Genomic DNA, 15632 nt, shown 5'->3' on the forward strand with positions numbered 1-15632 from the left:
GAACATAAATTAACATATTATACACGAGGAGTATTGAGATGAATCCCTGTAAACCTCATGATCTCGCTGTAACCGGAAAAATTTTCTTACGACGTACAGAAAAACTTCCTTAAAATCCAGATAATCAGGGCCGTGATTTCCAAAATTACAGGCATCAAAACAATAAATAATTAACTGTAACAGTGTCAACCAAGCCGCTGAGTAATCACCAATCAGCATTACGACATGTTTTCGGAATGGTCTGTACATAAAACGTGAGCTTCTCAATGCTGTCAACTTGGTTTAAACGCCGTGTAGCCTGGTAGGAGTAGTTCACCAACGTTTCGAACGTCCTTGCTGCCTCCGTTATCAGGACGATAATTAATTAAATTTGTTGTCGGCAACATAACGGACAGCCAAGAGCCAAGTGGTGGGGTCGAAGTCCGGACTCAGTCTCCAATCCTCACATCCACCGCGTATAACGGGAGTCACCTACATTGAACATAGTTCAGAATCTTTCTGTTTCCTTTAAAAGATTAAACGATTAAAACACGAAAAAGTATGCGGGCGAGAGACCTCAGCTCATTCGAGCGATTATAATATTGGAAAGAAACACATCCATTGAGAATAACAGCAAAGCCAGAACTGAAAAACAACTGACGACGCTAAACGCGCAGACAACAAAAATGGCGTGGAAACTGTGGACAAAGCCTGGTTTGGCCTCAGTACCTACGTGAACAGTCACAACACCAGAATCTGGTCGTCACGTGACCTCAATGCTGTTCATGAATCACTTCACGGCACTTACGTCATATCTCATGTGACTTTGTTGAGTCAGTAAACTTACGACTTGCAGCACGCATTTGTTTGTGAGCACGAAGCGGCCATTTTGTGTTCTGAGAAGAACCTCTTGGGGGCGAGATGTCTCTAGACTTCTCCCGATCCTAAGTCACTTGATTTTTATATATGGCGAAAACTTAAAGGGGGTACGGTCCATGAAAACATCCCTTCTACCTAGGATTTGAGGTTTCCATGGCGATGAGTCTGAAGTTTACTGTCGTTAACGCCCTGACGATGGAAGCAGTAATGGCCTCCGAAACGATGGTAAAGTTCTATCACGGAGCAACAACCCTGAACACAGTCATCTTCAAATATCTACACTGAAGACGGAGGTATTTTCATATTCTGCCGAAACGTCCGTAACAGACATTTTAGTAGGCAAATGTAATGTCAGTCACGTGGCGCCAGAAGGTTTAACGTTTTAAGTGTGTCGAAACGGGGAAAACAGAGCTCGGCCTCTGTGGGTCTATTCTCGGAGCGCCCCGGCCGGTCACATAACGTCGTGTCCCACAGTCGACATTCCATTCCGTCCCACTGCATCGACCTGGCCTTGTTTCGACCACAACACGTCCGCAATCTCGTGGGTTTCCTCAGTTCACCCAGGCGATTGCCAGGGAGCCTCAATTTCCAAACCCCCGTCGACGTTTCAGACGACACAACTCAGAGGTTTGCTCTGTTCTCAGGCAATTCAGATGAAGAAACCACCAAAGCCTCCTCGTGCTACGAGTTCACTTCTCGGATTCGTACGGTCTGAGGTTTTCCACGGCGGTGAGTCCGAGGATGGCTGTCCTCCGGGTTGTAGCGCCGTACAGCCTGCTGGTAGAAGTGAACGGTTTCGGAGGTCCTTTCTGCTTCCATCATCAGGGTGATGACAGTACGGCGCTACAACCCAGAAGACAGCCATCTTCGGTATCTGATTTTTTGTTCAGATAACATTGTGGTCCAGCGGTTAGAACGCTGGCCTTGTAATCCTGGGGTCTGGGGTTCGATTCCCGGCGGTGCCCGAATTTATAACTTGTGTTGGGCAAGGCCGTGGTCTAGGCAACACGGAGTTTTCCTCCGTGGCATCCCAACAATTACTCCATTCACACACAGAAGAAGGCAATGGCAAACCACTTCTGGATCATCTGCCAAGAACGTATATGAACAGGTCCCAGTCCGAGAAGAGAAAAGGATGGAAGGATCCTGTTCATATGGACCTGTCGTCACACAGAACACTAAATAAATAAATATATTATGTATATGTCTAGAGAAATGTCGTCTGCTTGGGTAAATTGATACTTTATACACCATCTCCCTGAATATTATCGTCTCACGAGAGCTGGCGACATAGTTCATTTTACGTGTAAATTTATAATCTCTGTTCGCGGGTCTATGAATCAGGTCAGAAATCTACAGTTACTGAAAATAAAGCCGGAGGGGAAAAAATGCCTATGCTCGTTGTCAAGGATACTGTGGCATTATCACAAACGATATTTCAACATATCTCACTACATTCAATTTCGTAACTTTTGTATAATAATAAAAAAAAAGCTCTTTCGAGGGACAATAAGTTTTCGTCAGCAAACTTTTTCACAACTTCCGCGATTAAAAACTTCAACAATGGGTGGACTTTGAAAGTTATGGAACATTTCCACGAGCTAAACGAAACAGAGATAAATAACTTACCTTTCCCTAACACAAAATTCGGTTAACAGTTACTTCGACGAAATTCATCATCGATTAACAACAATTAACAGCAGACCAACAATTAACAATGTGGAGAAGTACACGCTTGAAGACTTCAAAAGCGCTGGTTGTTTAAACAATGTCACCTTTACTCAATCCGGAATTAGGAATTTCCGAAGCAACTCAAAAGAAACCTATTATTGTACGTGCTTAGGGGAAGACGGCACAATTGGGCCACTTTCTAAAATGGACTATCAGCTCAAATCAAGTGAGTTACTTTCAAAGTAACAGCTCGTCGCATCTGATGTGGAAGTTTTAATGGCGTTCGATGTCATTTCAAAACATCTTTTGTTCCTGTTGAGACAATTCGAAACAAGAGACGCGCGTCGAAAATCTTTACTGTAACAACTGAAGATCTCCGACACTCTCTTAAAATGAGATAAATCTCCAAAGCACCAAAGAATAATCACATAAAGATGATTTAAGCAACAATGAAATGTTTCTCACCCTTCCACAGATAACAATACAGAACATTTCAATCGATTCTCCCTATCACGACCAGAAATATCGAGGAAGAAAGTCGATATTCGGCTGTCCCGTTCTATAAAATGCTCACAATTTCAACTGCAAGTGTCGGAATGGTCACATTCTTTTTAAAAAACGACAGAAACTGAACCTCTTGAAGACGGCGAACTTCTGAGGTGTTGTCTTGCTGTCTCGTAGGAACTAGACGTTTCGGAAGTGTTTACCGCCTCCATCATCAGAGCGATGGAGGCAGTAAACACCTCCGAAACGTCGGTCGGTACGTCTCATAATTTAATAATAGTAATTCTCATGCATCTGTAACCAGACCTTAAAATTTAAACTAATCTTTTGTATAAAAACGCCGAACGAACACTCCCAGCCGCGGTCATATATAAACAAACGCGTAAGAAAATCTTCAGTAAAAAGTTTATGAGGCGAGGGTCACAGACTTATTCAGTTGTCAGGCATTAGCTAAGTATAACCGAGTGCAACTGAAATGTTGGCCGGCGAAACCTAACCTAGGGCCGTTTCCAAAAGCCACAACATAATCTGATTCTCGCGATGCCAACTCATCCATCACCTGTCCTTGCGGGGACCTGAAAATGGCGCAGCCCTGTATCTGACAGAAGACGGCGTAAGCCTTATTGTATTAACCGAACCAAAATTAATGTCTCTTTATCCGGTAACCGATGTACAGTGCAGCGAACATGCGTTGGCCGCTGCCACACTGCGCATACATGGGCTTCGGTTTTACGCGCAAGACTGGCTTTGGACACGATAACGCAGCGGTACAGATGTTCAGAATAATCAAATGAGACACTGGTGATTTGTGGCGGTACGCCCTTGACAGACTGGTGACGGGGCACGACTGAGGAAAACAAACGAAATACTGCACAGGACGGGGCGACTAAAGATCATGAGAAAACTTTCCCCTGCTCGCGAGGAGATGATCATTTGAAGATGGCTGTCTTCTGGGATGCATCGCCCTGAAGATAGAGGCACCGAGGACCTCTGAAACGTCGGTAGTAAACTTCTACCAGACTACGCGGCGCTACAACCCGGCTTCATATTCGCACTACAGGCCGTAGAAACCATCACCAACAATTACAATGACAATGAATTCAACAATTGACACACTAACCCCTTTCCTGCAAAAATTAGTTTTGCACAACACGCATTCTGAATGCCACTACAAACTATCACAATTCCAGTCGATAATGCAATCAACTGCATGTATCTTACCGCCTCAGTACAAAAACCGGGCACCACCTTTACAAAAACCCTTCGTGATTTTCCTCAGTCCCTCCAAGAAAATTCCAGGTGTGTTAAAAAAGCACGTCATCACTCAACAGCCAGCGCCTTACATTTCCGACAGAGCACTGCGCGAATATTCCACCAAAAACCCCTGAAATTCAGTTCCTACAAAACAAAAAACTGTTGAATATACACTACACGCAACATTGTTGTCACGCGAATTTTATTTCCGGAAGACCATAATCATCTTCAGGCAACTGCAACAATTAAAACGCGTCTGCTTCAAACACAGTAAGAATTTGAATTTTTAGCACAACAATAGACGCACAAAAAACATTTGCATTCTGTCGACTTACGGACTACAACGGTGCGATCGCCTGCAACCCCCCCTCCCCCTCCGCGTAAACCACGTGGCGCCATTTTTTATGCTGCGCGCGCCGCATTCTCGAAGCTTCTCGGCTGATCTACAAATGACGAGAAACAGTGTCATCTGTCGACGGCATTTTGAAACACCTCGAAGAGAGAACATGATTCTAGAAACGGCTGTAAACTCCAAAGCATTGTCTCTGGCTTTCGACAATCGGGCGTAGTCAGTCGACTGTCGACTGAAGTCGATTGTTATTACCGGGTTGTGTCATGAAACGGTAAATCACAAGAAAACATTCATGTCCAGTCTTCGCTGTGATTCATGAAGCGTCAGACATTAACACGGGACGTAATCGATTATATTGGTGTTAAATAAGTCTTGCAATACGAGCGACGCGAAGCTGACACATCGACTGTCAACGAAGCAGGCCTGCCCGCGTTGTCTGGCGATCGCCACGCCAGCAAAACCGAACTTCTAGAACGATGGAGCAACACAAGCTTACAGCTATGCGGACGTTTGCAAGGCCACCAAGGACGCCAGACAAAACAGCGAGCGACTTTCTTTTCTGGGTCGATCTGGAAGGGAAAGGCGCGTAGAACACGCCCTGAATGTATTCCGGAATTTTAAACACGTGTTCGTGTAACAAAATGTCAGTGACAATACCAGGTGTCTCGCCCCGTTAGACGGGGAGGGGGGAGATAAGAAAATTACTTTGTCTCAAATATTCAACAAGACAAGATTCTCCACCGGCTATTATTATTATTCCAAAAGGCCCAAAATCGATAAGCAGGGTTACCATGAGAACGATAACAAACATGCACTCATAAACAGTATCTCATAAGGTCCAATATCCCTTAACAGCGAATGATACTAGCTAAGTAATTTCCCAACCAAGACTTCGCTCGTTATCGACGTATCGCAAATTACGCAGTTACCTTCAGTATCGCCAACTGACGCCTACCAACGTCGAAAAATATCCAAAAAAAAAACACTTTTGGCGCAACATCGCAGAAGAATGTGTTACTCAAAATTATTACAAATAATTACTGTACCAAAACCGTGAACAATACCGCCCCATCACAAGTTGTACTTCAGCTCCAAACGCATAACGCCCATACTAAATTTCATCAAAAACCGTAGACCGGCTAGCAAAGAGCGACTGATCAGTGGATTGACACAACGTTTGGTACAGTTCACAGTGAACAAATCATTGACCTAAACAAGGGGGGGGGGGTTTCTCTCGCATTTCAAGGTCATTCTCATGACCTCGCAGTTACGTCATTACAAAAAACATAAACAAACTCAAAACCAATTCGGAACGCAAACGCGTTGACCCAGAAACTCCCAACGGCGACAGGACCAGTTCAAGTTGAACTTGTTTAAGATTTTAAGCTAGTTCCAGGATAAAGATCGCCCCTTCCGGGCCTGCCAACTGTGACAAAAGGATGGGGGGGGGAGCACCAAGAAACAAGTGAGCGGTTGATGATCACAGCATTTTGAGACACTGCGCCGAGCAGTCTGGGAGATCGTCCTGATGATGGAAGCACTAATCACCTCCGACTGCACGACGCGTCTTGGATCACTCTTTTCCGTGTCACGCCGTGCGTGCTGCATACCCTCCCAATCTCATGAAAATTATCTCCATATAAGATAAAGAGTAGGAATTATTAAAAGTCGTCTTCCCATATATTACGCCGCGTGAGTAGTGGAATGGATTAAACTGGCTCAAAATACGAGCCATAAACGGCTGAGAATATACTTGACCATATATGAGCGATCAGCTTAGGAGTGTTACACACGACGTCCATGGCGGTATTAAGAAGTTTTAAAAACTATGGCGGAAATTGTTTAAAATACACGGAAATCACCTCAGCTTCGACAACGGAAGTCGAGGGGTGACGCCGATCGAATGTTTGCCCACAGACAGCGAACGGAGGGCCGACTAAAACGTTTAACAAATACGTTCCGAGGTCCACGTGTCCAGGAACACGTCTTCGAAAACCAGAATCCAACCCCGATTTAAAAGGAAGTTTCCTTTGCCCGAACAGACGTGCATTTGGCCGACGAAGGAAGGGAATCAGCTTATTATCTAGACGAGGAAAACACAGACTCCGGTTCACGACCCCAAATGAGGAGACGCCGAAAACATCCAACAGATAGCGCGCTTAACGAGGGCAAACTCTGCTACACCAGAGACAAAAACAACAAAATTCCTTGAAATAAGTCAACAAGTGGCTGTGAACAGACATCGTCCAATCAGAGCGCCCCACCAGGTCAGGTGACTCTTAGCGGGTTCGCTACCTTTCTGTATCATAAGGAGCGTCATATACTATCCGCGGCAACTGTACAAGACGTCGCGCAGGCTCAATGAGTTCGAGCCCGGGTCTTATCCTAAGCAAGCGGGCATTTACGTTTCTCCGTTTTACGCGGATATTCGCGTTAAAACACGAATTTTACCCCGCGAATCAGATGGTATCAAAGCCTCTGTCCACACACGACAGCGAACAGACCCAAACCTACAATCCCACTTTAGACAGCCGGGCCACAATCAGCGTCAAAGACTGATAAATACAACGACCGAACGCGTCTATCATCAGGGCGACATCGCCATGATGATGGAGGCAGCAAGGATCTCCCACAACCCAGAAGACAGCCAATCATTTTCGACTCTCAGCCGTGAAAATCTCAAATCCTATTCTTTAAACTTATGCCGAGAGACAGTCACCTTAGAGTACAGTCAGTATACACATTACTTATATTGTTAAGGCTACAACGGATTGGAAGGCGAGCACGGGATACGCATCAAGGCAATCCGTCCTAAGCCGAACAAAACTGTTTAACAGCGAGCGAATTCAAGATCTGCAAAACTTCACTTCAATATGCCACAGCACATAAACACGACACAATCAGATAACACAATTCCAAAGAGGATGACCGGGGGTCCATCACGATATCCGCCTCTCTTCCTAACCTAACCAAACCTAACCTAACTTAACCTAGCCAAGCCTAACCTCACATAACCTAACCTAACCTAACCTAACCCAACCCAACCTAACCTCACATAACCTAACCTAACCTAACCTAACCTAACCTAACCTAACCTAAACTAACCTAACCTAACCCAACCTAACCTAACCCAACCTAACCTCACTTAACCTAACCTCACACAACCCAACCTAACTTAGCCTAACCTAACCTAACCTCACTTAACTTAACCTAACCTAACACAACCTAAACTAACCTAACCTAAACTAACCTAACCTCACCTAACCTCACATAACCTAACCTCACTTAACCTAACCTCACATAACCTAACCTAAACTAACCTAAACTAACCCAACCCAACCTCACCTAACCTCACATAACCTAACCTCACTTAACCTAACCTCACATAACCTAACCTAAACTAACCTAAACTAACCCAACCCAACCTCACCTAACCTCACATAACCTAACCAAACCACGTCCACAGTGGCTCGATGGCCAGCCGGCCGGCCAGCCACAGAGCGAAGCTACAACTCCACCCCGTGCCAAGGCAAGGAGCCGACTAGGTTCAGAATGGACGGAGCTGGAAATCAACACCCCTTCACCCCTGTGTCATGGCGGCAGTACACATCTTCGACCTGTATCACCCGAATACGGCGAGGACCGGGCAGCTACATCCAATCTTCAAACAGATTCCAGGTTGTAGTCATGGTGACGTGTTCGAAAATGGCTGTCTTCCGGGTTATAGAGTAGCGTAGTCTGGTACAAGTTTACGTTCCATAAATTTGTAAATATCGTTGTTCAAATGTGACAAATATCTCGAACAGACGCCAACGTCTAAAGAAAAACAGATCGCGTATTCATCTCATTGACGACAACATATTCTGAGATCAGAATGTGTCCGTGAGTGCACAAATGCTCAGACCTTAGAGTAAATAACTCATGTCATCGTTTGGGGAGTTAATACTTTCCCCGGTTCGCTGAGATCGACGTATGTTCATCGGCCCAGAGTCGGAACCATCACCTTGCCAACTTCACAAACACATTATAACGTCAGATTCCATGTGTGCAAACACGTGAGGAACAAAACACAAGCTGAACAAACTCCACCAGTTGACATGGCAACCGACACATGAGAAGATCGACTTAAAACGCGCCACGACAGTGACGAAGAGCCAAAGTTGTTCCCTTCCTTAATCTAGGATCATCGTGCCGTGGAGACGTGTCCCGGTACGTAATTCTCAAGGTCACGAGATAAGGACCGCCGGTTTGAGGTCGGGTTCACTAGCCGGCCGCTTAATTACGAAGCCATGAAGGTCTCGACACCAGCCGGGATCGAACCCCGGACTTACGCCCAAAGTCTAGTCACTGTGACCACAACAAGACAGAATTCCTGACAAGTACAAAAAAAACCCTACATCGCGTAAATATATTTCTCACCCGGCATCATCATAAGCACGTGACTAAAACGCCACGCAGATCGACAAATGGCTGAAATTATTATTATTTATTTAGTATATATTTATTTATTATTTCAGTCTATACACAAACTTAATTTTAATTTAAAAATTAAAATTAAGTTTGTGTATAGACTGAAATAATAAATAAATATATACTGAATTTCAACACAAACATGACGCATCTAAACTACAAATTATTTATTTAGCTTGTTTAATGACGTTTTTCACTATCGTGCGTCGAGAATTGGAAAGGATGTGGAAGGAAACGTTAGTGGCGTAATATAAGACACTATCCCAGAATTTGACTCGAGAGGGACAGAGGAAAACCACGGAAAAAACACCCAGTCAGGATATCCGGCGTCCGGGGCCTAGATTTGAACCCGCGACCTCCCGAATACGATGCTGAAGATGAGATGTGCTAAAATCTTATCAATCAGTCGTAGCAGTTCCCGCCACGCACTCTTTCATTCCCGTCCCCAGGAGCAAAGCTGATGGTCGTATGGGTTCTCACAAGCTTAAAACAATTATCCCCGCGAAATACGTCTTATCTCGAGTCTCTAAACGCTGAACCTCAAAAGGAAATAAGTTCCTCATCTCAAAATCGTGATTTCTCAATTTTTAACCTGAAATCTTGTCCCATTACATTTGGGAGGGCGGGGGTAATCTCAAAAAGAATAACTCTGTTGTTAATCTTCTCGACCTATCATCTCTGGTGTACCTCCAAGTAATCCAAAACACCATCGTAACACGTCAACAAATCCTCGAACAGACCTGGGCCCACTATCCGCAGTCAGAACACTTAAAAGCTCTGAATATTATAGATCACATCTAGATCTGGATCAATGTCGTGAATACGGAAGATTAAAACCAATATTCCGTATAACTAACAACCACACAACATTTAACCGAACCGGGAAAAGAATACATATGAACCATCGATAAAAAATAGGGATAATATTAAAAACACCAAACGCTGAGAAATCAAAATGTTATTACTAAGACAGGAACACGTTTCAACATCTTCTATTGTTACGTGGTTTTCCACGTTCACTCCCCCCTTGCAATTATTCTCCACAACTCAAATATCTGACGACGTTTCGGGGCTGATGCCCGTCGCTGTAATCGTCTGCAAAGAACAGAAAACATATTCACAGGACTCTTCCTGTATGTTCCTGAAATATCCCGGCTAAAACAAACGAACTATATGAAGACAGCGCCGTTCTTCAACAATGCTTAGATTCGTAACTACAGAAAGTCTTAAGCGGGACTTCAACCTGGGACACTTTTCGGGTTGTAGCTTCGGTCATGCGATGTCCTTGTCCGAACGAAAAAAAACACTTCAGTTTTGTACCCGATCTTCTAACGCGGCGCCTAGAATGAATTTCAAGGTCACGCGTATAAACTTGTTTATTTACCCATCGGCGCGTAAATGTGAGATTTTAAAAACGAAAAGTTGCATTTTTCACGTAACCGGATTTCACATCAACCAATGCTACCACCGACCGCGTCAATTTTCAGTGTTGAACGCATCTTCAAATACTGAGTAACAACATTACCACAGCACGCTCTCGCCTTCCGTTATAGAGGGTTACGTTCTTAAAGAACATCGATTATCTAAAACGCACTCTTGGGCCCTCCTAAAACCTTCAACAACCACGCAAGTCCTTCAAAACTTTACAACAGCTCAGAAAAATAAATAATAAAACTCCCAGTCTTTTATGGAACTAGAAAATCCACATATAAAACACGCATACAAACAAAACTGTTTACACTTTAAAAGACACCAACGCCAATCGCGTTTCGACCTCAAGAGGTCTTCATCAGTGGCAAAAACAAGTTAATTCATATAACATAAATCAAAGGATTATGGTTTTTAACGCGGCATAAGGGTGAGTTATTTACAAAAACCAGAAAATTCACGACCGTCTTCACAAAAGCCCATCATTATGTAATTTACTCTTTGCCCTGAGTCATGGCGCTCGCCTCTGAATTCTCCTTTCCCAAACGCCATCGATCGGGATTCTTCCCTAACGGCGAGAAACAAAATGGCACGGACAGAGACGAACGCAAGCGATTCCGTACAAAGACTCCGAAAAATTATACGTAACAACGTTAAAACGGGGAGTGCCACGTCAAAAAACATCTGGGAGACGTGACGTAAAAAAAAACATCTCCACTTATTCCCAAAATCCCCCATTAACGCGCACGGGACCAACATGTACATTTCGCCAACGTCACTAGCTTACGAGGCAGACATTACCGACAGTCAGCTACAATACAGCCCTGCTAGGAATTCGATATTCGCGCATGCGCAAGATTTCGTGACGAGTGACGACCCATCCTAAAAGCATTCGTTCCACAACCACTGAACGAACAACAGACGACAGGCTTTCATGTGTTCTAATGGGTACAGCTTTAAGATTACCTCACAGGATATTATCACAACACCCACAGAACACATTACAACACGCTACTCTTAACTGCTTGATGTTTTCAGTCTGTGTAGTAACCTTAAACTCTAACGTATCACACTTCCCACCAATAGCAGCCCTCTAGTCCAGTGGTATTCAACCTGGGGTACGCGAAGAAATCTTAGGGGGTACGTGAAATTTTAGAAAAATATTATTTTATGATAAACACTGAATAATCAGTAATGTAATTTATTTAATTTATTTTAGATGTAGATTATATACTATGTATAACTTGAATTATACACCAACAAATTTGGGGGTAAAAAGTTGAAGAGAAATTATATCTGGGGGTACGCGAACAAAAAAGGTTGAATACCACTGCTCTAGTCCACCTTATTAGAAACATTCCCCCTACACCGCACCACAAACGACTTACCTCCGCAGGGCTTTTCTCGTGGTCGGTGGACAGTAAGTACTGTCACTGGGAAATAATGTTTGCAGTGTGGGTAGTATATGCTTCCTTATGTTACCCCGACTCCCGATCGTCCAGCACTTAAAACGGACGTGCAACGCACAGATTCGCCCCGACAAGCGCCGAATTCTCTTTTCCTGAATAATCGGAGTGGGAAATCTCTGAAAATCGCTGAATTCAAAGTAAAATATAGAAATTTCACAGAAGTACAGTTTCCAACACCGGTATTTTTTTTCCACAGCGTGTGATGTATGAATGTAGACGTCCTTGAAGCTAAGGAGAGAAATTTGTTGCTGTGACAGAATTTGCAGTCAAATAATTACAAGCGCCGTCACCTTGCATTACGCCATCAAACGTCAACTGAACAGTCAAATGTCACTTTCTATCGCCGTCCCAAAAAAAAAAAAAAAAAAACTTCGTTGGCGAAGAATGAATTTAATTCGATTCAGAGTCGATATAGCACGAAATATTCCTTTCGAATGACCAACTTAACCGAGAACTGTCAGCTCTCTGACGCCGAAACAGCATTGCTCAGCGGTGGGTCAACACAGCGAACAAAACACGCCAAACCTTGAGTAATTCCAAATGAAAAAAGACAGACTAAATCCATCATGTCTACCTTCAATTAATTTACAAACTTCAAATTTATCTTAAGAGAACTGGGTTTAACGAACACCACACAACAAGGGTTATCTCGATTACTTTGCGCACGGTCGTACAGGGTGTCCACCGAGAAAGGTCTCAGGTATTACCGTTCCAAACATTTAATGAAATGACAAACAATACTGCATGTGGTAAAAACCACTACGGAGACTTGTCAGGTTTTATGGTCACTGAACGTGACTGTCCTGCTGACTTGGTAACGATATTCCAGTCACGGGTCAGGCGTTAAATCTGTCGCGCCGAGACGTAAACACCCTGTATAATGAACCAAAATGAGTTTTAAACCAGAATAGAGAGCCTTAGGTCGCTATCCCTAGCAGACTAACTCAGTATATCGTACATATATGCTTAGCCGTCTTTAGAAAGCCAGGGATGCCTACCCGGAGGACTTAAAAATATACTGGGTTCATATCCAAGAGGGACTTAATAAACAAGGGGGCAAACCTCGGCATTTCTTCGGCAAGAGTTCATGCTTCAGCACCATTCGAGTGGTTGCACCTCTCTAACTTGGACACTTGCGGTTCCACGATAATGTGTCCAACTTACGGAGGTGTCCAACTTACGGAGGTGTCCAATTTACGGAGGTGTCCAGGATAGAGAGAAAGGGGAAAATTATCCTTTCAGATTGTCGTGTAATGACAATGTGGTAATTGTAGATAATTATGGAGGCCTTTCCAAAAAGGAAATTATTGATAAGAAAAATCAAAACTGTAAATTAATTTTTTACGAATTTTGTTTTCACTAAATTAAACTTGCATGGAAGGGCACCGATACTTCACGTTTACCGACAATGTAACCTACTTACTTACAAAATCTAACTACTGTTTAACTCAGTTGCAAGCACAGAAGTCACAAAGTTAAAACTCCAGAGAAGGGTTCAACAAAAGAATAAATATACACTTTCACTGCATTCCAACGTCTCACACCTAAACCATAAGGAAATCCTCCAGACAGAAATCTAAAATAACAAAATACGTAATTGTAAAAGTTTCCCATAAAAGCACTGAAGCCAAGTGCATGAACCTGTCCAACTTACATCAAAAGGGGTGACCAAGTTCCAGGATAAGGGGGTGTCCAGGATATAGGGGTGTCCAACTAGAGGGGGGGTTTTTATTTGTAGTGTTCTGTGTGACGACAGGTCCATATGAACAGGATCCTTCCATCCTTTTCTCGGACTGGGACCTGTTCATATACGTTCTTGGCAGATGATCCAGAAGTGGTTTGCCATTGCCTTCTTCTGTGTGTGAGTGGAGTAATTGTTGGGATGCCACGGAGGAAAACTCCGTGTTGCCTAGACCACGGCCTTGCCCAACACAAGTTATAAATTCGAACCCGAGACCCTAGGATTACAAGGCCAGCGTTCTAACCGCTAGACCACCGGCGCGGAATTGAAAACACTGGCGATACAGAATACCAGGGCTGCCACATAGGACTCCTCGGAGGGAGGGCGAGAGATGTCACCACAGTCGCGTCTAAATCTCCAGGAAAATTAAGCCCGTCACTCGGATTTTGATTCCTTCATAGGCGGGTTTAATTTTCCAGCACAAAAATTCTATAATTACCAGATGCAGAACGCATTCTCGACTTCTACGCTACGTGTCAATTTCTATCATCAAATCGTACGTAAGTCTCACACTCCACAATGAAAACTTCAGAATTAACGCGTAACATATAAAAATAAATGACACAAACTGTTAAATTATAATAAAAAAACATCGGGAATTTCCTGGGACACGTGAAAAAATGTGTATCATAACGATGACAGATTTCAGATTACGTTCAAAACTGTTTTACGGTAGTATCTAATCAAACTACTTAAAAATTGTAAAAAAAATTATTCAAACGGTGATGCGAATCTTGGTCTTTGAAAGCCACTCACTCCTGCACGCCAGTATAATCCTTTTATCATCACAACGTGTATTTGTAACCTAAATCACCAAAATCATTTGTTTGTTACGAAACTGAAATGGATTCACATCTGGGGGGCCCACTCCAGTGGTTACCTGCTTCCAACTGTGAACATTAAAAGTTCAGTCAACACAAAAACCTTCAAAATAAATTTACACAATTTCCTTAGCTCCATATGAAAAGGTTACAAAGCCGTAACTCAAATCATTGGGATTTCCCTGGCAGCAACGATAAGATTGGCGTGTCTCGATGACGACACACTCGTTTGTACTAAAACGGAGAGGGATATGTAATCAACGTTGCGTTCTGTTCGTTTCGTACTCGGACATGACGATTTCAAACCTTTAAAGCCCACCTACTGTAACTATCAGTAAACACGCACTTTGCAGACATTTTGTATTTGGTGGTTTCATACTTTTCTCGCTGCAAACAGGAAATTACTTCCTTAAACAGCGTTAACCAGTTGATCTTTGTAATGGTGAGGCGTTGTGTTTTCTTCGCGGTACGGACTGAATTCTTAAATATTATTTAGACGAGTCTCTGCTCCAAATGGTTAATTAATTATCATAATAAATTATATTACTTCCTTAAACAGCGTTAACCAGTCGATCTTTGTAATGGTGAGGCGTTGTGTTTTCTTCGCGGTACGGACTGAATTCTTAAATATTATTTAGACGAGTCTCTGCTCCAAATGGTTAATTAATTATCATAATAAATTATATTACTTCCTTAAACAGCGTTAACCAGTCGATCTTTGTAATGGTGAAGTTTTCTGCAACGCGTGTGTACGTTAACAAACGTGGCACATAATTTTCTGGTTAGATTTCACATCGACGTTCCATTGTCCACTAGCGATAACCAAAAAACAAAATTCCCACGGAAAATGAAGACAAAAAACCACTTCGATTCCGCTGTAGTTACACAAGAAGCCAAGGCCGACTCGAAACATCAAGGCCAACGGGTGTCTATAAAATATACTCGTTAAATGTCGGCTTAAGTTCATTCATTCTTCTTCTTCTTCTTCTTTTACATTTCAATTAAAACACGTCGGACAATGCAGAACGTGCGACCTGCATTAACCACGGCAGGACAGAGTTCAC

At 43.2% G+C, this 15632-nt stretch overlaps 1 protein-coding gene across 1 annotated transcript in view; it reads right to left on the minus strand.

The window, feature by feature from the left end:
* The window catches only part of larp (La related protein), an 89662-nt gene that overhangs the window by 48174 nt on the left and 25856 nt on the right, over window positions 1-15632 (minus strand). The gene's annotated exons all lie outside the window — the stretch shown is intronic.

Source organism: Zootermopsis nevadensis, unplaced genomic scaffold (assembly GCF_977971745.1).
Source record: "Zootermopsis nevadensis isolate Lab colony 2312 unplaced genomic scaffold, Znev_1.0 Znev_ptg000046l, whole genome shotgun sequence".
Taxonomy (NCBI): domain Eukaryota; kingdom Metazoa; phylum Arthropoda; class Insecta; order Blattodea; family Termopsidae; genus Zootermopsis; species Zootermopsis nevadensis.